Source organism: Bos indicus, chromosome 8 (genome assembly GCF_029378745.1).
Source record: "Bos indicus isolate NIAB-ARS_2022 breed Sahiwal x Tharparkar chromosome 8, NIAB-ARS_B.indTharparkar_mat_pri_1.0, whole genome shotgun sequence".
Lineage (NCBI taxonomy): Eukaryota > Metazoa > Chordata > Mammalia > Artiodactyla > Bovidae > Bos > Bos indicus.
This window is the reverse complement of record NC_091767.1, coordinates 111,787,891-111,811,895: the sequence shown is the minus strand read 5'-3', so window position 1 is coordinate 111,811,895 and position 24,005 is coordinate 111,787,891. Positions and strand designations below refer to the sequence as shown.

Genomic DNA, 24,005 nt, shown 5'->3' with positions numbered 1-24,005 from the left:
GGAGTGGGCTGCCGTTTCCTCCTCCAGGGGATCTTCCTGACCCAGGGATCGAACCTGCATCTCTTGTGTTTCCTGCGCTGGGAGGCGGATTCTTCACCACTAGCGCCACCTGGGAAGCCCTGTATCTGTGAGTCTGCTCTTTTTGCTATGTTCACTCGTTTGCTGTATTTCTAGATTCCACGTTCAGGTGAGGTCGTGCAGTATATGTCTGTCTCTGTCTGACATTATCACGTCCTGTCAGCCTGCATCGGTCCTTCAGTGAGGCAGCCCTTCCTAAAGCAGCTGCCATCGGATGGGGTTTGATTGCCTGCCTCAGACTGTCTTCACATCTTAACCTTCATCCAGGCGGCCTGGGTTTTAACCACCTTCCACCAGCTTGAATTTACCAACATCTGTACTGTGTGCGGAGAAGGCAATGGCAACCCCCTCCAGTACTCTTGCCTGGAAAATCCCATGGGTGGAGGAGCCTGGTAGGCTGCAGTCCATGGGGTCGCTAAGAGTCGGACAGGACTGAGCGACTTCACTTTCACTTTTCACTTTCATGCATTGGAGAAGGAAATGGCAACCCACTCCAGTGTTCTTGCTTGGAAAATCCCAGGGACGGGGGAGCCTGGTGGGCTGCCGTCTATGGGGTTGCACAGAGTCGGACACAACTGAAGCGACTTAGCAGCAGTAGCAGCAATGACCTTGTGAGTCTTTCTGCACTTTTCCATAAAGGAAGAGAAAGGTGCCCCTTGGCTTAGCAGTGAGCACCTCTCTCCTCCATCATTCTGGAGAAGCCTGTCTCTGCTGTGTCTGTGCCAACCTGACCCTGTGTTTATTTACCTCATTGGATCAGGTGGCACTGTTTCCTAATGAACTTAAAATTTCTGCTTCTTCTAGACCCTAATAATTTGCTAAGGTTTGTTAAATTTTATCTTTTACACACACACACACTCACACAATCTAGAACCCTAGTTGGAAGTTACAACAGAAAGAAGATATTCGGCACCAAAGCACAGCAAGAGAACTGGTGTTCCCACGTTCTGAGGGAACGCTGTATTCTTTGCAAACTGTTTGTTTTCCTGCCGTCTTGCCTCATGCCATTTCCCAGGCCAGCTCACTCCTGTAAATCCATCTACTTGCCCTTAAATTCACTAGCTTAAATTCTACTCACTCAGTGAGGCCCAGCTCAGTTGTCACTTTATCCCCAAAACCTCCTTTCAACTCCCCAAATAGTTTCTAAAGTCTAGAGTTTTTAAAGAACCGAAACACCTTTACATTTTTTCATGTTACAGAAAAATCATGCCTCGTCCTGGGGTTAGAGCCACGTCCTATTCATCTCACTAAGCTGGGTTTTCGTGGTCAGAGGGGGTTAGTACAGAGTCAGGTGACGATCAAGACAGCAGAGAGGCGCACAGCCTGTGTGCTCTGCCCCACGTATGTTCTCAGTGGTTCGTAAATATTGACTCAGGAGCCGCACGAGCCCTGGGGCAGGATGGAGATCCCGTCCACAGACGGATCCTGGAGAAGACTCCGCCATAAACATCAATGGTGCTGTCCATAAATGTTCTCTACGCGTGAAGTTAAGCCATGCCTGGCTCTCGTTTTTACCCAAGTGCTGAACTGGGAAGGCCACTGAGTCTAAAGCAAGACCAGTTCCAGGAGCACTCTAGGGACGGCACCCAGAAACGACGACAGCTGGGTGGGGGCGTTCAGAAGGGGCCTGCGTGGGGTGGTCTCGTCTGCGGTGAGAGCGGCCCTCAGTGTGGGAGGACAGGGGGAGAAGGAGCCGCCAGAGTCTGCTCCCACTTTCTCTGCCTCGTCTTCAGGAGGACCGACAGACGCGGAACCAGGGCGCGGTGAGGCGGCTGCACAGACTGTGTCGTTTACAGGAACGTCATTCAGGACAGCGTTCAGATCAGTATTAGAGGATAAAAAAAACAGCCCATACGTTTAACAAAAGAAGTGCAGGCCCTCTGCAGGGAAGATGAGAACGCTTAACCGAGACACGTCAAAGGAGATCTGAGTCAGCGGAGGGACAAACCACACTGTCATGAGGTCAGTCTGAGGTCTCCTCAGACTCATGATCGCGCACTTGCAACCAAAATACCAAACAGGTGGTGCAAGAAGCTTGATATTTTTATATGGAACAGCCACGGGTCAGGGATGTCTTGTGAAGAAGACTATCAGAGAGGGGCAGGTTGCTAACTAGACATTGGTTCTGAAGCTGTAGCAATCAAGCCCAGGGGATAATGCTGTGTCTTGGCAAATCAACCTATGAAATAGGGTAGAGTCTGTAAACAGGTCAGCACCTGTTACATGGGAGGACTTCGGGGTGGAGAAGCCTTGTCAAAAGAGAAAAAAGAGACACTCCCCAACAAAAGGGATAAAAAAAATGATCATCTGATGGCAAAAAATAAAGTTGGATTCTTATATCTTCTACAAAGTAAACTCAAAGTGGAGTGAGGAGTTAAATATTAAAACCTCAAAACTCATCTTAAAAATGTAGATTAATATATTCTTAGATCTTGGAAAAGTAAGAAAAAAAAGTAAGACACAAAAGCACTGGCAATAAAAGAAAAGATGGATGAACTTGACAATATTAAATTAAAAACTTCCTATAAAAGACACCTTAAAGACAGTGGAAAGTCAAATTACAAACTCAGGGAAGACATATTCTTGATTTTCATAAAGAATATATAAAGACCTAAAAATAAATAAGAAAAGCACACTCAGTGCAATGAGAGATTGGGCAGAAAGCATTAATAAGCATTTTGACAAAGAGGAAACACATCCATGTATGGAGAGATTGTTAACAATTATTTATCAAAGATACGAAAAGATGAGATCCTATTCCCCCAGCTCTTGACAGAGTCTTGAAAAGTCTGATGATGCCAAGTGTTGGGGAAATGACGGCCAGTGTCTTCTTAGAGGCTTAATTTCCTATCAAGAGATTAGCGTCAGAGAATGCTTGCACTTGGAAGGATCTGAGAAGGCACTGGGTCCAGTGGCCTCACCTGTGAGCTCTGATGCCCCCTTGGTGTGGAGGGGTGAGTGGGAAATCCCATGAGTATGCCTAATGCTGACCAAAGCAGCCCACTCCAGCCTGATAGCAAGAGCTTCCTGGGTCATCAACAGAAAGGAGAGTCCTGCGGCTAGAACGTTCGAAAGTTCGTGTACAAAAGCGCCCTCCCTGCACGGACGAGCAAACACAGACCCAGACGGAGCGGAGCCACTAGCAGGCAGGGCAGCCACGGGGACTGGCACTGCCCGGCCGGCCTCCCGCCGCTGCCCAGGCAGTCCTGCCTGCCTCCCGGGATGAGTCCAGGAAGGGAGCGAACAACATTCCTGGGTACTTGCACAGCCCCTGAAATGCTGGAGTGTGAGCTCTGTGTCCTCAACAGACATAAACGGAATGCACTGCTTGCTCGACACCTAAACAGGGTGCTGGTGGTTTGGTGGCCGAGTCGTGTCCGACTCTTGAGACGCCGTGGACTGCAGCCCCGCCAGGCTTCTCTGTCCACAGGATTTCCCACCAAGAATACTGGAGTGAGCTGCCACTTCCTTCTCCAGGGGATCTTCCCAACCCAGGGATCGAACCTGGGTCTCCTGCATTGCAGGCAGACTCTTTACCGACTGAGCCACCAGGGAAGCTCCACACATAACCATGTTTCTGAACAATTTACCTTAAAGTGGAATCTGAAAGATAATAGCATTTTCCTGTTGTACCACAAGACCACGAAAATAATCTCAAGATAAAGAGTAGAGTCTCATCTTCAAATTTAGTTAAGAGGAACCCATGCTTTGAGGTCAAACCGGGATGCCAGCAAGTCAAGCACTTGAGAGAACGGCGATTTGGAGTGGACGAGATGGTCTCCAGTTGGCAAGCTGTTCGTCAAGTACAGACACTCCCACGCGGAGCACAGGGTCTCAGAGACGCTGAGGGCTCCACCCTTCCTGACACGGGGCGATGCAAGAGCGGGCGGTTCTGTGTCTGGGCAGCCGGGCCCTTTCCTCCCAGACAGAGGCTGCTGGATTTGTGGAGGGACCATCTTCATGGAGCATAGACGGTGGGACGAGAGAGCGGGGAGGAGCCAGCTGTGGAACACTGGACAAAGAACTGTGTCCTTCGAGGAAACTGCTCAGCCAGAGGACGCTTCTAACTCTCAGACGAGGTTTAGGCAGTGATTCCACGTCAGCTCTCTGGCCTCCGTATTCCGTACAAGTGAATATGGTCCCTGCCCCCAACCCCACATCCTCTACCTGCCTTCTGCCTGTGGGAAACTTTAGTCAAAGAATAAGTTTAATCAGAGAAAGGAGAAATGTGGAAACAGGAAAGCAAAGTAGACCAAATACTGATAATGTAGTCATCACGCATAGTCAAGGACTTTTAGTTCTTTCTCAAGGGCTGTAGATAACATTCTGAGCCACCTCCTGTGAGCTCTTACAGACACGGAAACCCCAGGTAGAAGTGAAGTGCTGGATGAGCAGACTGTACCCAGCACTTGAGCCGCCACAGTTCTGAGAACTGACGGCAAGGAAATGGGAACAACTGCACCCGGAACTGAACACTGCCCGCACCGCAGACAACGCAGATGACGCTAGTCCGGCCGCTGACGCACCGCAGACAACGCAGATGACGCTAGTCCGGCCGCTGACGCACCGCAGACAACGCAGATGACGCTAGCCCCGCCACTGATAACCAGCTTTGGAGATGACTGTGGGAGATGACGGCGCTCTTTCTGCATGTAACCTTCCCCCGACTCTGTCTGTAAAGGCTCTCATCCCCAGCTGGTCCGGGGGCCCAGGGTGCGGGATCAGCCTTTGGACGGGTGTCCGCCACCTTCCCCACCACTTGCCAGCATCTGGAATAAAGCCAAGTTTCCTTTCCACCCGCCTAGCTTTTGAGTGCCAAGCAGCTGGACTCACCACCTCTCCTTTCGGTAACAAAAGGGTGTTTAATAAAGTTGTTTATAAAGTCAGGGCTCTAAGTATTTTGCCTCCCAAAAAAATGCTGTTTGTAAAAATAGGAAAAAAAAAAGCCTTCAATAAACAGCCTTTTAAAAAATGTCAGCTCTCTGAACACTGGGGGATAAGATCTCCAGGGCACCATGGAACAAATGGTCTTAAATGAACAGAGGAGATTCCCCACCCCCCACCCCCAGCATGTTCTGAGGTGCTTCTGGGGGCCCCCCCAGGCTCGCGCTCTGGCAAGGACCGGCCTAAGTTTCAGCCACTGTTGTGAATCAAGTACATGGTTTTTAGGAAACAACTTTGTGCTTGCTCTGAAAGTACTTGTTTTCTTGTGTTTTTCCCCTAGTTTTACCTTCACGGGGGAAGAAGATATTCCTACAATGGTGCCAGACTGGCCCACCTCACATCTTAAGAGATCATGGTCGGTCTTTTGTGATCCAGCACTACAATTACTGACCGTTTTAGAGATGAATACCTGTGTCCTTTTTGCCTTCTTTATGGGTGTGTGAGACAGAAAGGAAGATGGAGACAGGGAGACAGACACACAGAGACAGTCATGGAGAGACCAAGAGACAGACGCGGGGCGACGGAGACACAGAATAGGAGAGAGACGGTCGCTGACGATTCCCACCCCCTCGGTGGCCAGGGAGGAAGACTCCCCTCTGAACTGAAAACCCATCTCGCCCTCGCCTGCTGCTCCCTTCCACCGTCTCTCAGGAGAAGCAGGGAACGCTATCCGAGTAAGACTGGCAGCTTCTCACTCTGCTTCTTCCCCTGCAAGGCACCGTCCGGCTGCCACTTCCTCTGCAGCTGTCCGTCCATCCGCCCACTTCTCTGTCCACCCTTGAGTGGTTTGCCGGCCCTGCCCGCTGGCAGAGGGACTGCGCTGGGAGGGCGCGCCAGGATCGCACACGCGCCGTCCGGCCCCTCGGCAAGCTCGGAGCCCGACGGGGCGGGCTGCCCGCAGCGTGAGAGGGCGCGGACGCGGTCCTGGGGAAGGGGGCCGGGCATGGAGCCAGTCTGCTCTTCGTGGAATCTGAGGTAGGTTCAGCTCACTTTGCCCTGGAGAGTGAGAGAGAACTGTGAACCGTGCTTGTGCTGAACACATCTTCACGTCCACTGTATCAACCGTGCCAGGATGCACGGACCTGAGAGTCCTCTCTCAAACTCAGCTGTTCGGATAGACAGGCAGGAGTTACAATAGTTCACTAGCTCGGAAGTAAGAAATCAATAATAATCGCTAATATTCATGTGGATTTTAAGGAAAAGACCAAAGCTGCATGAATGGAATGAGCACTGGATATGTGGGTTTCATCTGCATGATCATTTATTTGACTGTCCTTGAAAGAGTCATTTAACCCCTATTTGAATATGTACTTGCGGTAAATGTCTATAATTATACTTTATCTGCATTCCCAATGAATTATTTTGAAGATCAACATGGGACAAAAGTGGTAAGAACACTTTAGGAAGTACGGAATGATACTAACACAATGTAGGAAGGATTAATGCTAGGGGTAATGCTAATAATAACACCCGTGGGAAAAGCAGATTCGGGCTCAAGTTTGAATGGACGCAAGAGTGGTGCTTCAGAGTGAAATGCGCAGATAAATCCGATCCTCCGGTGGCCTTCCGATTTACGCGGCGGAAATAAAAACGTTAATATGTAGTAAAACCTCACAAATCCTGGCTAATTGGGGGAAAGCCAATTTGAATTTCTGAAAGGTTTTAAAAGAAGTGTAGTTCTATTTCTTTAAAATGTATATAGTCATAGGAGCCAGTGGTTGGTAAAAGTGCTGTGAGGTCTCCATTCATAATGAGGGTAGGATAATGTTTAACCATCACTGACTCACTACTTCAATCAAGTATCTACGCAGAGCTGTGTGCGGAGTTACAGGCAGCCCTGGGCATAAACACAGAAACAGGGGACTGGCCTGTCCTCAGCGAGTTCTCTATCCACTGGGGGATGCTGACAAGTGAAAGGGGCGTCACCAACAGATCACAGACGCTGCTGTGACCCAGGGACCACAGGCTGCTGCAGGCTCACCCTGGAAGGACATATTTCTCAGTTCTGGAGGGGGGAGACTTCCCATATTAACACCTACCGGGTAAGCTGGGATAGGCTGAAAAAGAGGGTGGAGAAGGTGATGGAACTTTGTTCTAATGCAAGTCAGGCGGACCATGAAAGATTTGTAAGTATGGATCCTAGATCAGAGAATTTGCATCACCTGAAGTTCGCTCTGGCTGAAATGTGAAGAACTGATGAGGGACATGACTCTGGAGGAAGGCAGGCTAGCTTGGAGGCGTGGGGTCGAGGCTCGGGCGGGGAGGAGGGACAGTCACAGGGAGCAGGAGGAAGGTGATCTCTGCTTGGTTTGGCTTGGCCAAAGTCTGGGACTTCCAGGCGGAGACATGCATTAGTACAGAGTCGCAAGTGCAGATTTCAGCATCGGGGCTTCCGGCCCCGTCATCAGATGCTGCCCTCCTCAGCACACTTCGCATCAGCTCCGCTGGAAGATTCTCACAGTTTCCCAAGGGACACATCCTGTGAAATCCACGAGTGGCAGCACCCGGGACAGCCCTGGGCGGTCCCCCTCTCTGCCCTCCACCATGAAGGCTCCTCTTTCGGGCGGCCGCCTTGGCCGACCTTCTCACCCTCCCTGGGCAGCACTTGCCCTCAGAGTCTCGCGCCATCTCTGTGCAGACAGTTCTCAAGTGTGCCCTGAGCATGTGAGTGGATTTCAAGTTTGTGGGTCCACAGATCTGAAATTACCCACCCGGGGGGTGTCTCCTAGGTCCCCAGACTCGCCACATGCCAGCCGAGCTAAGGTAAGGACCTGCCGGTCCCCGAGGGTCCTCCTCCGGCAGAGGACTCCCCTCACCCCACCAAAGGCATCAGAGACACTCTCTGCTCCTTCTGGCTCTTGCTGTAACTGAGACCTCCCCAGACCACCCCCTCTTCTGTGGTCCTCTCGCTCCTGCCTGAGTCCAGGGCCCGCCCCCCTCCATAGGGGAGCAGAGACCCCCACGCTGCTCGCTGCCCTTGTGTGTCACCCTCCCCATGCACGGCTCCACGAAGTGTCTCAGTGACCACCCACTTCCCCCACCTTTAAACGCCCTCCCTGGCTCCCCTGACCACAAACACCAACCGGCCCTGCTCCGCGGCCACCCCAGCCCCTCTGCAGGCCCGGGAGCCCCTTTTCAGACTCTCCCTCCAGCCTCTGTGACCCAGGCCACACATCTCAGCGATTCTCACCCGCACACGGCCACGTGGTTATGCATCCTTCTTCCTAACTTGTCCTCCAGCCTGAGAGGAGGGGTCACCCTGTTTCCAGAAAAGCCTCCCTTCACGCCTTCCCGGTCCCCGTGGGCCGAGGCAGGGCTCCCCCCTCTCCTGCAGCTCTGACCCCCTGACCTCTGACCTCCTCCCCACAACCTCCACCGGAATCCCTCGTCTCGCCAACAAGGGTCTTAAGGTCTGGACACTGTGGTAGCTTCACACGCTCCAAGCAAGGCCCAGGCTAATGAAAAGAAATTACTCAGTGAATGTTGATGAAGCTATACTGTTTAAAAAACTCCAGAGTAATAGAAATAGAATAAACCAATTTTATAACCATTTCACTTATCTTGTGGGTGATTGAGAAACTATAAATCAAGGTAGAAATCTCTCCTACTTCTGTAACCTGGGTCAGTTAACAATCCTTGCTCTTAAGCAATTTTTTATTTTTAAAACATGCCAACTGTTTTATTTTTAGCTTCACACAAAAGTTATATTCTTTCCTTTGAATTGTGCTATTCAGCCTCAGTCAATAGAAATAACAAACACTCCACTGAGTTTTCCTATCAGCTGGCCTGAGACTCATGGCCACTGCGAGTCTGAGTTTATTGCAATACATGTGGGCCATGCTAGCACCTTCAGTAAATACAGTGAGAGGTGACGTCTGTGCTGCAGAGAAATCCAGAAACAAAGATGCCCGCCCTCCTGGGAATGAGAGTTTCAGTCAAGGCCTGGAGAAACTCATAGGGTGGGTGGGGCATGGTTAGAAATAAAGGAGATATCAGTTATGGTCCATTTAAAAGGAATGTGTAGACGTGCAGAAACAGGCAGAAATGCAGATGTGCCCCTGAGGAGCCAGTGCTGAGACAGCTGAGGTGGTGTCCAGAAGAACAGAAAAGGCTGTTTAGAAGGAGAAGACACTCTCAATAATTGAGATGAAAAGTCAGCCTGATAAATTCCGCTCTTGTGCAGGAGGGCACACAATGCAAGATTTAAAAAATGTACAGAATTTAACAAAAGAGGGCAAGAGACATAAACTAAAAATTACAAAATACTATTGTAAGAACTTAAATGGAAAGCCATCCCATGCCCCATGTCCATTTTGGCAACACTCCCAAAATTGATCTACAGATTCAGAACAGACCCTAACAAAAGCCCAGCTGTTTTTTAAATGAAACTAAGTTGATTCTAAAATTCATATGGTGATGCTAAGAACCCAAAATAAGCAAAACAGCTTGAAAAGGAAGAACAGAGTTGGAGGAATCAAAGTCCCTAACTTCAAAAACTACTACTATTACTACTACAAAAAAAAAAAAACTAAAGAAGCAACTGAGAGCTTCCCTGGTGGCTCAGTGGTAAAGAATCCGCCTGCCAGTGCAGGGCACCCGGGTTTGATCCCTGGTTTGGAAAGATCCCACCTGCCGAAGAGCAAGAAAGACCACACACCACAGCTACTGAGCTTGCGCTCCAGACCCCGGGAACCACACTGTTGAGCCCATGAACCACAGTTAAGAGAGTAGCCCCTGCTCACCACAACTGGAGAAAAGCCCGCATTGCCATAAAGACCCAGCACAGTCAAAAATACATCAGTCAATAAATAAATCATTAAACAAACAAACAAATAAAATTATACAAAAAACAAGTAACTGAAACAGTGTGATGCTGGTTTAAGAACAGACCTGTAGATCAACAGAAAAAAACTGAGAATCTAGAAATAAACCATAACACTTATGGTCAATATCTATTATATACAATAGGATGCCTATTACATATATTTTTTAAAAAAAGGAAAATAAAAACTGGTAGGAAGGATGTGAAGAAATCAGCGGTGGAAATGTAAAATATTACAGCTACTTTGGTCATATCTTGGCAGTTTCTAAAAATACTAAATGCAGAATTAACGTATGATAGCAATTTCACTTGGAGAAGGCAATGGCACCCCACTCCAGTACTCTTGCCTGGAGAATCCCATGGATGGAGGAGCCTGGTAGGCTGCAGTCCATGGGGTTGCTAAGAGTCGGACACGACTGAGCGACTTCCTTTCATTTTCACTTTCATGCATTGGAGAAGGAAATGGCAACCCACTCCAGTGTTCTTGCCTGGAGAATCCCAGGGATGGGGGAGCCTGGTGGGCTTCTGTCTATGGGGTCGCACAGAGTCGGACACGACTGAAGTGACTTAGCAGCAGCAATTTCACTTCTATCCAAGAGAAATGAAAACATACCCGCACAAAAACGTGTATGTATGTGTTCACTGAAACATGATTTCTAATAGCCTAAATACAGGGAAACTCCAATTTCCATCAACTAATGAACTGTAATACATGCAGCCAAAGAAACGCTGCTCATTCATAGAAACGGATGAAGTTCCAATAGGTGTTAGACCAGGGATGAGCCTTGGAAATAATGCTAAATGAAAAAAACACAGATCACAAAACCACCTCGTATTGTTTGATTCCAATTATGTGAAACGGAAGAAGCAGAAAAGAGGTAAGTCCTTCGAAATGGCAAGCAGGCTCCCGGTTACCAAGGGCTGGGGAGAGAGGAAGGGGAGTGGGCTGAGGGGAGTGCCCCTGCTGGGGAGCTGAAGTCCTGCCGAGGTCGAGGTGAGAGCTGCACAGCTCTGTGGACCCGCTGAAGCGCTGAGCTGCACGCTCTTTAATGGGGGACTTTTAGGGCACCTGGAATAACTCTCAGTAAAAGCATCAAGAACGCGCATTTCCATGGCAGAGCAAGCCCGGGATACAGTGGGCCCTTTCTCTAGTCAGCGGCATTTTCACTTCGGTTTCTAAATGCCGTCAGTGACCGTAAACGTGCTCCTGGAGTGGGCAGTGCTCCTGGCTCCCACTCCCACCGGGCCAGCTGCCCCTCAGATGGATCTGGGCCAATCCCAGGTGTCCTGCAGAGCTGCCTCCTGGGTGGCATGGTTGTCAACACCGATGGGCTCAGCGTGGGACTCAACCTTTGGCTCTTATGTGGGTTTTTAATGTCTTTTAAAAAAAATTATATTGGAGTATAGTTGATAACAAAGTTGTGTTAGATGCAGGAGTACGGTACATTCGGTTACACACACACATGTATGTATTCTTTCTCAAACGCTTGTCCCCTTTAGGTCGCGATGGAGTATTGGGCAGAGTTCCCTGTGTTACAAAGTAGGTGCTGGCTTATTACCTATTTTAGCAATAAACAGAGTGTACACCTCAGTCCCAAACAACACGGAAGAATGAAAGGGCGTGTGCTCTGCCCCGAAAACACCAAGATCACAACTGCTGAACAACCATCAACAGAAAAAGACGCTGGAAACTACCGGAAAAGATCCACCCCCCCCCAGCCACAGACTAGAATTAGCCACAGAGAGAGGTAGGAGGGTCGCAGTCGGGATAAAATCAGTGCTGCACCTGCCGGGGGGTGGGTGACCCACAAACTGGAGACAGGACCGCACGGAAGCTCTCCCACGGGGGCGAAGGAGCCGAACCCCGCACCAGGCTCGTCAGCCAGAGGGGCCCTGACGTGTCTGGTATAAAGTTAGCGTATCTGGTACCGTGGCTTCCTGCTGGCCGTTTGTTTGAACACTCACCCATTTTTACATCAGCAAATGATTCCACAGACAAGCACGTCAGTGGCCAGCATCTCTTGTGAACGCAAGACCAGACATCAGAAATTCTGACCACTCTACGGCCACTAGACCACAATGTTTCTTTTTAGCAAAAACTTAGGAACTAATCATTTTATAATTAATCACAGTGAAAGAACAGGCTTCCCCCCAGTATGGTGTATAGCATTCTACCGTTTATAGTGACATGATCACACGGAAGCATTTTATTGGAACTTAACGTCCAACAGTCACGCTCACGAGGGGACAGAGTCTCAGAAATAAAGCTTCATGACCTCATCAGAAGGCTGCTTGCATAGGCCGAGTTCACGCTGGAGTCAGATGGTTTCCAACCTTCCAGAACACTGGGGGAGCTCTCCCAGAGGTCCCTGCATGCCAAGGAGGGTGCCCTCATGGTTAGGAATAAAGCCAGCGGCGTCAGGAGGTGCTGTCATCTCCAGTTCTGTGCCCACCACCCCAAGCAGTTCCCCCCACCAGCCCCCGGCCGGGCCTGCAGCAGAGGACTGCCGGGAGGAAGCAGCCTGTGGCCCCCCGGCCCCCCGGCCCCCATCAGGATGCCTTAGGGGTCTGCTGCTGGGCTGTCTCGGGACCCCTGAAGGTAAGGCTCGGGAGCACCCGTGAGCCTCCCCGGAGACCTGCCCGTGCTGTGGGGACGGTGTGGACGGTCCTCCTAGTTCACATGACGCCCCGCTGTCCAGGGGCAGGGGCTCCACAGTAAACCCCCCTCCCCACCTGCCGCCACTTTTCTCAGGACACCTTCAGGGCTGGGAGGCTCCGAGTGCCAAGCCCTGCCAGGCTCCACCTGAGCTGAGACCCGATGATTGACAGGCCTGCCAGCCTCTTAGGCTCCTGCCACGTCATGGCCTGGTTGGCAGAGGGGTGCTCTGTGCGTGGCGGTTGGGGTGGGCAGTGGGCGGACACCCCTGTCGTCCCCGCCCTCTGGGGGGACAGCCACAGGCACCCTGGGCAGAGGCCTCCACCGTAGCGCCGTCTGCAGCTGCTGAACTGACAACGTCAAGCTGGGTGCCGTTCGCCCCTCACCAGCAACCGCCAGCCACCTCTCCAGCACCTAGAATCCTAAAATATCGCGGAATCAGCCCCAAGGAGGAGGAGGGCTGGGACCCCTTGGCAGGAGGATGGGACGGATCAGAGAAGAGATGCCCAGACTTGGTGCCAAGGAAGCAGCAGCTTGTGTGTGTTGGGGGGCAGGCGGGGCTGTGTGTGGTTCAGTACAGAAGCCGAGTGACGACCACCCGCATGACAGAAGGCCCAGCCCCTGCCCTCAGGGCGGCTGGCTCCCACCCAGGCGTTCACTGAGAGGAGGGACGCCCTTCTCTGGGTGTGATGGGGGGCTCACTTATCCAAACAGAACTCGGCCAAGGGGGCAAGTTGTCCCTTCCAGGCTGAGCCTCAGGCACACAGGGTTCCACCGCTGGTCCCCGGTTCTGGTCGTCTTCGGGCTCTTCCAGGGCCAAGCAGCCCGGAGCCAACTGCCAGCAGTGAGTGGAGGCTTCATCCAGCCCCCAAGGGCCCGATCCTCACTGGTGCCTCCTCTGGGCTGTGGCTCCAGCCCCAGGGGAGACCCTGGGAGACTTGGTCCCAGCTGACAGCTTGCCCGCCCCCTGGGAGAGCCCGAGACGGGGTCCCGCTCAGCTAAGCCTGGCTCCCCCACATGCAGCGCCAGAGACCATGGGGGCAGCTCCCTGAAGCCTCTGAGAGCTGCTGGGCTTTGTTACCTGGCAACAGACCACAGACCCGGAGGAGGACTGTGAGAGGAGGTCACTGGGGAGAGAGCCATCTGCCTTCCAATGCACCCCGGGCGCTGGAGGGGCGCAGGCTGCTCCTGACGGGCTTCCAGGCTCCGGGGGAGCAGCCCCTCCCCCACCCAGAGCTCCAGCAAGCAGAGGTCCCCAGGCCCCGAGGCCAGGCGCCCCTCGTGCGGAAGCCACAGCCGCACAAAATCAGGTCTATTCAGCCTCCTCGACTGCCCTGGCCACGTGCCAGCTTTGTGGCCACAGTCACCTCGGTGGACCTCTGCCTGAGCTTTCTGATGGCATCTCAGACAATCTCGTTTCCACGTGCAGGTGTAAAGAAATATCCAACTTTCAGGACACTTATGAAGAGTGAAGGAGGAATAAAGATCCTCAATGCACAGAGCAGAACTGCGGGCGCGCGGTGAGCAGTAAGGAACGTTCCTTACCGTGGCGGCCGAGCGGGGCCGTGTGCAGCCTGTCTTCAGGCCGGAGGGAAGAGGCCCTTTCCGAGGAGACTTGGTGTTTGTGGCGGTGGCTCCTTTGCCCCCACCCCCAAGGTAAGGTGATGTGTGACTGCGATTTCTCTAGAAGGCAGGGAAAATGCATCGGAAAATCAGTCCAGGAGCCCATGGAACAGGCAGCTGGACCCTCATAAGATTTTGTTCTCCAGAAAGTTCACCAGACAAACCAAGACAGAAAAATCAAGGCAGACAATGCTGTTGTAACAGACACTCGGTCATGAGGTTCGCAGCCCTGTGTTCAGGACGCTGACCTCACAGCGGGTGTGGCCGGGGTGTCTCGGGGCGGTGGTCAGCCTGGCCCGGGCCTGAGAACATCCCGGTTACCGGAGCAGGGAGGAGGTGGGTGCAGCGGGAGGGCACAGGGGCCTGCGTGCGGTCCGCACTGAGGTCCCGCTCCCTGGGAAGCCCTGATCGCACCCGCGTCTTCCCGCTTCCTTCCCATGCGCCCTCTGCTGCCACTTCCTCTCTGGGAGGACCTTGACTTTCGAGCTGTGTCCACAATGTCAGGGGAAGATCAGCCTTTCAAGGTCGATGGCAGATCTGAGCTGGGCATTCACCCTGGAGGCCCCGAGGCAGGGGTCGGGCTGCCTCGAGGAAGGTTCCATCAGGGCTGGGGGAGCAGCCGCCTCCAGCATCCGTGACATCCCAAAGGGAAGGAGAGACTTCCGTGTTCTCCTGGACCAGAGGTTGGGACAGGGGTCCCCCTGTCATAGTGACCCACATGCCTGGACAGCGCGGGCTGTGAAACTGATTCAAATACCCGCCAGACATGCCATGTCTGCGGCTCCTGAGAGGCCTCTGTAGGTCCAGGGCCCCTGGCGTCCAGCCGGTGTCCAGCTGTCCCGCTCGCGTTCAGCCCCTGTCTCTCACTCCGCGTGAGGACAGGCTTGTTGAGGACAGATGCGGAGCTTATGTATCTTCTCAGGTCATCAGGACCACTGGCAGGGCCAGTAAGGGACTCTGAACACATTGCCATCCACGCGGAGCTCCCAGCTGACGGTGGCTTTCCTCAAAGTGACCCGAGGTGGCCGGCAGCCAGCAAGTTAGTGCCTGTCCACGTCTGCAGACTTGAGCGACACCTCTGCCTCCAGGGACACAGCACAGTGGACGCAGGAGTCCTGACTTCTCCCTCACATTCACTGGACACATAATAAGCATTTTACTTAAATAATCACATTTATTCTGATAAATAAGCCCATATATCAGAGCTGCTAAGTCGCTTCAGTCATGTCCGACTCTGCAACCCCAGAGATGACAGCCCACCAGGCTCTCCTTCCCTGGGATTCTCCAGGCAAGAACACTGGAGTGGGTTGCCATTTCCTTCTCATATCAGAGACACCTGCATAACTACTGGCCTTTAGAAATGATTTCTCCTTCAGGAGACAGCTATTGTCTTTCCAGTCACACCAATATTTTGTGCTTTTTTTAAGAGTCTGAACATAAAAGAATATGACATGGAGGCTAAACCCCTCAGCCAGGCCCGAGTCACGTGACCGAGGCGGGGTTCACGTCGATGACTCGTTGGAGCATCCTGAACCGTTAGACTTCTGCCCTGTTCCTGATTAGCAGGCAACCACACCCCCCACGGAAGACAGTGATGTGGAGCCGTCTAGCGTGTTACAACCCCGGAGGAAGTGGAGGGCTTCCGGGGTCTGCTGGGAGGGACTGAGATTTCTGCCCAGTGTCCTAGGAAGCCCAGGGCGGCTCCCACGACAGAGAATCATCTGGCCCAGCAGCCTCCAGGGCAGAACCTGGGGTGGCCTTTGGGAAAACAAAGAACCAAGCTAGACTTGACTTGACAGCTGGCTTCTTGGGGCCAAGATGCCAGTCGTGAGAGAAGCAGAGGTCACAGGAAAGGCGGGTTTGCAGGCATCTTCCGCCTCCACGTTGATGCTGGGGTGAGCTTACACGGCACCGGTCACCTCTGCAGGGAGGACAGCAGGAGCCGGACCACCCACTGGACACCTGCTCCCCAGCAGCCTCGAGCGGCATGGGGCAGAGACCGGAACATGTCCTGGATCCCAGAAAGCAGAGCATCCTGGCAGGACCATGAGGTTCAGCATGAGCCCTCTGGGATGGAAAGCAGCTTCATCTGGAGGCAAAGACATGGGCTCTCTGCAGCACAGCACACCTCACTCTCCCAAAGGCCGGAAACCTACCCTCGTCCGCTTTTCCCCGCACGACATGGTCCTCTGGCTGAGATGACACTCCCAAAATTTAAATCATTGTTGCCACACAGCTGACCCTCACCCAGTCATTTTCTCTGACTCTTACCAGCTTCCGCGCTTCCCTAGTGGCTCAGACGGTAAAGAAACTGCCTGGAATGCAGGAGACTGGAGTTCAATCACTGGATTGGGAAGATCCCTGAAGAAAGAAATGGCAACCCGCCCCAGTATTTTTGCTTATAAAACCACATGGATGGAGGAACCCTGGGCGGCTACAGTCCATGGGATCACAAAGAGCTGGACACGACTGAGCAACTAACACTTTGACTTTCAACAGGGAATCGGGTCTGCTTCCATCAAAATAAAGCTGAGCATTTTGCTTGCAGTCCTGACAGAGGATTTTATGCTTCAATTTTGGACTCATTTGCTTCTTCTCACTTTTGGAAAAAAAAAGTAGAGATGATTTAAAAAAAATAGGGAACCATTGGCTGCTAATACACAAAAGCCTGTGGAAGGTTCATGGCAAACAGATCTCAAAATGGAATCTCCTTCGAAGAATTAGTGCAAAGAAAGAAAGGCTTGTAGGGACATCCAGCAGTTTGTTTCTTTTTGCTATTTTTTTTTTTTTTTTTTTGTCTGCACCGTGCGGCATGCCAAATCTTCAGTTCCCTGACCAGGGATAGAACCTGTGTGCCTGCAGTGGAAACGCAGTCTTGACCACTGGGCTACCAGCAGAGTCCCTCCAGCACTTTCTCCAGGCAGGTTGTCATTACGTCACTTATATCATTACGTAAGAGCTGGTTGTTACTTAATGCAGTGAGGAGGTAGAGCCCACACATTTACTCGTCAAAATCCACTTTGTTTCACTTGAAATGCTGACCAAAATATCCTAACAAAGAGTGAAAATACTGTAGCCTTTGTGTGCAGCCTTTGTCTGCAACTAACCTGAGCTCGCGAGACAGCCTGCCAAGGTCACGGACACCTCCCTGCAAGGCAACTTGTGCAGCCCTGCAGCGGACGTCGTGAGCTTCATAACCGACACAGGCCTTAGAAAGGCTAGGATCTTTAAGTAGCGCTCAGGTCACTCCATCTTGTTTCCTTCCAGAGACTCTGAGTAGGCAAGTGATCCATGAGCATAGACAGGAAATGGGAAGCTGAAGGAAATGGGAAAGACCTCAGATCAAAAAGAAACAGCAGTGTCTGCCGAGGGGTCGAGGCTCCAAGCCCCCTTGCTTCTGAGCTGGCCCAGGTCTCACTATCACCCGGGAGACCGGGCTTCACGCTTTTATCTTTGGGAAGAGAGGGGTCAGCAGAAGACAGGGGAAATCTCCCCGAGGCTTTGAACCAAAACTTGCAGTAGATCAGGGAAGGATTCACTGCGGAGACCAGTTCAGGAGAAATCACCCCAAACCCGGACCCTTCGAGGAGGCCGGCCTGATCGGAGGGTGGTGGACCCTTGTCCACGGCTGACCACAGCTCAGGGAATCCCGGTGATCCTGCTGGTGACGTCACCCAGGCTGCTGATGACATCATCCACGCTGCTGATGACGTCAGGGCTGGAGGGGCCTCCGCTCCCTCATCAGCCCCTGCCCGCATACACATGAGCCCCTGAGATCTCAGATAAAAATCTCCAAGAAAAGGAAGGAGCTGGCAGCGTGGGAGGCGGAAATAATTCAGATACATTTTAGAGAAACTATGAGAGCACACACAGAGAGGGGCCGACTGGTGGGACCTTTCATTTGGTTCTTCGCAGAAGCGACTGTCTCTGGGTGGGTCACCTCCTCTGCAGCACGTCTGTCCTGGCTCTTAAATTTGTTCTTTCTGCTCAACCAATCCCTGCTCACGACTCTCTTTGCTAAGCCCTGGCTCCAAACTCATGGCAGGGAGGCACAAATGAAATATCACCTTTTATCTCCACATTGAACCGAAGACTAACATAAACGCTGACACAATTCAATAATATTCTGCCACACTTTTGATACTAAAGACACGAAGTGTAAGTACATGAACACAAAAGTCCAGGCCCACCTGGAGCCCAGGTCCCCCCGCCACACACACACACACACACACACACAGGCCGCCTGTCGTTGGGCTGGGCAGAGCAGGGCCTTCCCTCCTGCGAACAGCTGCCCGGCAGCACTGTCCAGTGCCCTCCAGAGAGCTGGACACAGAGTCACCGCCATCTTAAAATAATTCTTGATTACGTTTGATTGATCTTTTATATGCTATTTACATGTCTCTGGATAGGCCTTGAAAGAACGTGAGTTCGCAATAAGCATTTTATAAAATCACTTTTATGAGGGAGGTATTCTCTCTCCCCCACGGGCAGGGTGAGAGCCTGGTTTCCAAGTGCTCAGATGTGAAAAGCTTCGTGTCAAGGACCCGATCCTCCTCCACCGTGGGCTCGGCATGAACCTCGTGTGGGTTGTTTCACCCCTCTAAGCACTATTTTTAATATCGGTAAAATGAAATTGTAACATTAAAGCAAAGTGAATTTCCCCAAATGCTAAATCCACCCATCCATCCATCCATTTACCCATCCACTGATAGGGTTTAAAGATTAAAGGAGATAATGCACTTAAATACTTCATCCTGCATCTGTTCTATAAATTGTGAAATGGCAGCTATTACTGGATGACTTCATCTGAGAGAATCAGCAGTCACGACCTTTTCAGAAAGCAGGCTCTGTGATGAAGCGTCTCCATTCCAAGCGCCTGTGTGGGTCCTGATTCCAGACAAATCGAGCACCCTCTCCTTATCCTCTGCGTCCTTTCCCAGATCACGTACACAGGAAACCTTTCTGATCCCCCGCCCCGACTGTCATTCTAGTTCACTGAATCCCTGCCGGGAGACACAGCACCGCCGCGTGGACTTGTTTGAGTTATTTTCGAGCTTGCCCCGGTCTCCTAGACCTCCCCTGCAGGAAACCTGACTTGCTTGTGCACAATCCTGGCAGAAAGCCATGTGCATATTCTGTGAGCTGTGAATGCCTGAACAGCACTGTTATGAGAATTATCGTCCATGGACTGGTTCGGGCCATGGATGAAACAAATCTGTATTTTCTTTTTAAATTAAATTTTTACAGGCAAAGTGTTAACATGGTTTAAAACCAGACGGCAGTCAGGATCTACTGTGAAACATCTTTCCTTGCTCATCTCTCAGCGTCTGCCGGATTCTAGCCCCCCAGTGCCTGTAAACCTTGTCCTCGGATTCTGAGGGAGCCTCAGACATTCTCTGCATGTCTACACACAAAGCCTCCCATCCTCTCGCATTTATTACAGAGACAGTGGTCTGTCTGCTCTGCACTGCTCTGTTTGACTCTTCACTCTTCACAAGACAATACCTCTTGGAATGTATATAATCTAATTAATTGAGCCCTCAAGCACCGGGTCCTGTGCAGGTTAAGCCAATTGTCCAGGTCAAACGGAGCCCAGATTCTCATCTCAGTAGGAGCCCTTGTCCTGATCTGCATCTAACCGCATCCACCCAGAGCATCTACGACAGCTCTCCTGTTGAATACACGCCGGAAGTCCTGCACATAATAAATGCAAACAGCGCGAAAGTATATTATTTTAATATCATGTAATGTCATAAAGAACAAAATATCTCGAAATCCCTGTAAAGATGGATGCTCTGTACATGGAAACCTGGTCCCAGCCTCGGTGTATTTAGTGCTAATTGAGAATTCCTCCACCGCAGAGCCTACTGTTGCTATGGACACCATCCCCAAGAGGAGGTTTAGAAAATTCCTTTGCACGTTCACAAGTCTGCATATTTCCCTTTAATTCGCAAAGAAATCTCTGCATGGGGTGGCTTACATGTGAGGATTTCAATGTTTGGGGTGAAAAAAAACTCACCCGCCGCGGCAACAAAGCAGCCATGAGACAAATATATTTACAATGTCCTCCACAAGGACCCACATTAAAAAACTAATCACCCCTCGACAGCCACAACGCGCTGAGCCCTGCCTGTGCCGGCGCCCTGCAGGGCTTCATCCTTGCTGTCCTCAAAGTCAGGCAGCAGGTCCCGAGACAGTGAGGCAGCGGCTCGTCACCCCCAGGCAGCCGGCCTCCTGCTCCCCAAACAAGGAGGTTAGCCCCGAGCTCTGAGTCCACGGCGGGGCCCAGGGGGACAGCCTCTGAGTGATGGCTTGGCCAGTGGCCAGTGAGACGACTAGGGCATCACCCGATGCTGAGAGCCGCCATATTGGATGAATTGGACCAATTAGGACGAGCAGCCTGAGTCCTGATGACTGCAGCCTCCCGTGTGTGCGCGCACAAGCGTGTCCCCCGCATCCGGTCAAGCAGTGTGCCAGCCCAGGCCCACCTGTCCCTTCCCCTGGCCACCCCCTCCTGCCCCCTCCCTCCCCTCCTGCCCCCTTTCTCCCCTCCTGCCCCTGCGGGCACCCGCCCTGCAGACACTGGGCCCCCTCCTCCTGGAGGAACAAAAGCTGATCTCACACTGGTTTCTGGGTACAGTAAAAGGGCCGCAAAGGGGTGGCTCCTGGGGTGGAAGTGAAGTTGGCACAGACCGGTGCTGTAAATACAGCAGCTGTGAATACAGAACTGGCTTCCCAGCTCCTTGGAAAGGGCAGACACTGACGTGTTGCCATCACCTCTGGCCAATCCTTTTCAATTAGGTGCGAGACTCCTTTTAAGAGAGGTTAGGCTTTCCAATTCTGGTATCTCCTGTGAGTCACTGATGGACTTTTAAAACACTCTGAATATGAGAACAAATGGCTCTGTGTAGGTCATGCTGGAACTACCTCACATCCTCCATATGGGTGCAGCGGGGCAGATCGTAAGCTCCATACGGATGAAATCACGAGAGAAAAAAAGGGGCCAACCAAGAACAACAGCAAAAGGAGTTGCAGGGGGCAACCTGACCCCCGGAGGCAGGGTCGCCAGGAGACTCACCGCTCTGAAGGTGGGAGGAAATCCGCCCCGAGTGATGTCGAGGTATGGGGCAACCTGACCCCCGGAGGCAGGGTCCTCCCGGAGACTCACCGCTCTCTGAAGGTGGGAGGAAATCCGCCCCGAGTGATGTCGAGGTACTGCACCCAGACACCACGCTGGGGGTGGAATTAGAAGGTTACACTTTCAAATAAGAATTGAGCAGTACTCTCTGGGGCGGGGGCCGGGGGAGCTGCGAGCACAGGCATCTTTCTGAGTGAGCGGCCCCTGCGCACACATTATGTGGATGGGACACCCCAGGGGCCCGTCCAGCAGTGGCCGGTTCCCGTCTACAGCGGCACTGACCCGGGGCTGGCTGCCTGGGGCCTGAGCGGCCATCACGGACACCGAAGGTCTTTGTGCTCGGTCACTCATGCGACTCCTGCTGCTTCCTGTGGTTTTGGGGTCGTCTTCCACGAGTCACGGAGGTAAAGACTTTGAGTGTAACGTGGGGAGCACCTTCCCTGGCTCCTTCCACTGGGTACCCAGACAGGGCCAGCTTGGATGGAGACTTGGGGATCTTCAGGCCTCAGCTGGTAAAGAATCTGCCTGCAGTGAGGGAGACCTGGGTTCGACCCCTGGGTTGGGAAGATCCCCTGGAGAAGGGAACAGCCACCCACCCCAGTATTCTGGCCTGGAGAATTCCATGGACTAAATAGTCCATGTGGTTAAAGAGTCGGACACAAGTGAGCAACTCTCACTTTCATTCTCAGACCAGGGAGGGCAGGTAGCGAAGGGTGTTTGCTGCCATACCTGGGAGTCCATAAGGCTCCTTACTCCCATCCAAAGTTCTCAATCCATAGCCATCATCACTGGAGAAGACTTACCCGTCCAGAGTGGGCTCACAGGGCAGTCAGCACAATAATAAAATTCTTCAGTGGGGGACGCCGAAAACAATACATTAGGTCATAGCTGTAACCCTTTTAATCACTAGTAAATTACCCACTTATTTTCTCCTACTCTGTAATGCCATCTCTTGTATTTGTTGATGATTACATGCTATACCTCGGAGAAGGCGATGGCACCCCACTCCAGTACTCTTGCCTGGAAAATCCCATGGACGGAGGAGCCTGGTAGGCTGCAGTCCATGGGGTCGCTAAAAGTCAGACATGACTGAGCAACTTCACTTTCACTTTTCACTTGCATGCATTGGAGAAGGAAATGACAACCCACTCCAGTGTTCTTGCCTGGACAATCCCAGGGACGGGGGAGCCTGGTGGGCTGCGGTCTATGGGGTCGCACAGAGTCAGACACGACTGAAGCGACTTAGCAGTAGCACATGCTATACCTAAGACAAGACTGGCTCAGTTAATCTTCAGAAAATGTGACTTAATGGTGTCTTTTTGCAGAAGCTCCTGTGTGACGTCAGTGGAGGGAAGGAAACGTGTGACTGTGGCCCGTGGTGGGTCTGAAGCTTTGAGCTCAGTGGTCCGTTTGGGACCCACTTGTGGGAGACGGCAAACCAGGGCTGCAGAGGGCTGGGAGGAGGGCTTAGTCTCCACAGCAGGAGGGGCTGCTGCAGCGTAGCGGCATTGAGAAGAGAGGCCTATTTACACGCACAGGCTGCTTCTGGAGGACGGCCTCCGTCCCTTCTGCTTCTGTTTTCCTCCCCTTTGGAGGGAGAGTAAGACTTTGTTAATACCCTCTTTTTCCCCTCTTCATTTCTGCTGGGCATGTGAGCAATTGCCTTCTTTCCTGTGTTCACTATGTTGTTATTTTTGGATTTTTTCCCCTCTGACAGGATGCTATTTTTTTCTTAAGCAAGACTGTATCAGTGGGGACAGAGCTAATGGGCCTCGATGACATGTCCCTCGGAGAGCGTTCACATCTTCTAACAGGAAGGTGTGATACACGCTCAAGGATTCCTCACGAGTCACTGTTGCACTTCTGTGTATTTGCAGAATGAATAGATGTTTGGGAGGTAAATTGTTTAGAGACTCTTGCCAGAGCCAAGGCTTCCAACAGATCACCTTAGGGAGCAACACAGGACAGGCAGTCTTCTGTGTGCCTTCTGTGGTTCGTTTTGAGGAAAACAAACAAACAACTTAATGAATTTCAATAAAAAGATTAGGCTAACGGGCGATGCATTTTTATACCAAGGACACAGGAATCATTAAGATAACTCGGGATGCACATTACTTTAAAGCAATCGCGGGTTGAAACCAAAGTTGAGCACATTCCGACCGAATCAGCTCTGTGACTTGTGTCTTGCTTGGTGCGCTGAGGAACCTGTGTCCCCGTGAGGCTCCATGTGGCTGCCTTGTGGGGGCCACTGTAAACGCTCGCGGCGCTGGCCTGACCCTGAGCAAGCACTCTGTGCACACCTGCTCTCTGGGGAAAACTCGCTTCTTCTCTTTTAGGGGAATATGCTAGAGACAGTCAGGTAAAGAGTCTATGGTAATTGGTTGCCTTTATTCCCTTTACTGTGTGGGACATTCAGTATAGCATTTGTATATGACTCTGATTAAAATAAAATTCACGCCCAGGGGTGAAAGGTCGACAGCTTAGAGAGCTACACTGAAGTCCTCAGTACACACCTCCCGGCTTCTGGAAACAGTGCCAGGCATTTTCCTGATGCTTCAAATTCACTATGTCCGGAAGTGGGGTCTACTGTGTGCCCCTAAACCTGCCGCACATCCTGCAGCCAGTGGTCTCCCTGGGGTTGGGAGGGCCTTTCACCGCCCAGAGTTCAGCCGTGGTGGCTGTGAGCGTGGCCGTGGGGTCAGACGGAGCAGGTCTGGGTTGGCTCAGCACGGTCTGTGCTGCTT

At 51.9% G+C, this 24,005-nt stretch overlaps 1 protein-coding gene and 1 non-coding gene across 25 annotated transcripts in view; both read right to left on the bottom strand.

The window, feature by feature from the left end:
• Positions 1-24,005, bottom strand: part of MYT1L (myelin transcription factor 1 like) — a 398,154-nt gene that overhangs the window by 177,468 nt on the left and 196,681 nt on the right. The window lies entirely within an intron of this gene.
• Positions 3,562-3,633, bottom strand: TRNAC-GCA (transfer RNA cysteine (anticodon GCA)). The gene has a single exon. It is a non-coding gene; the product is annotated as a tRNA-Cys (tRNA).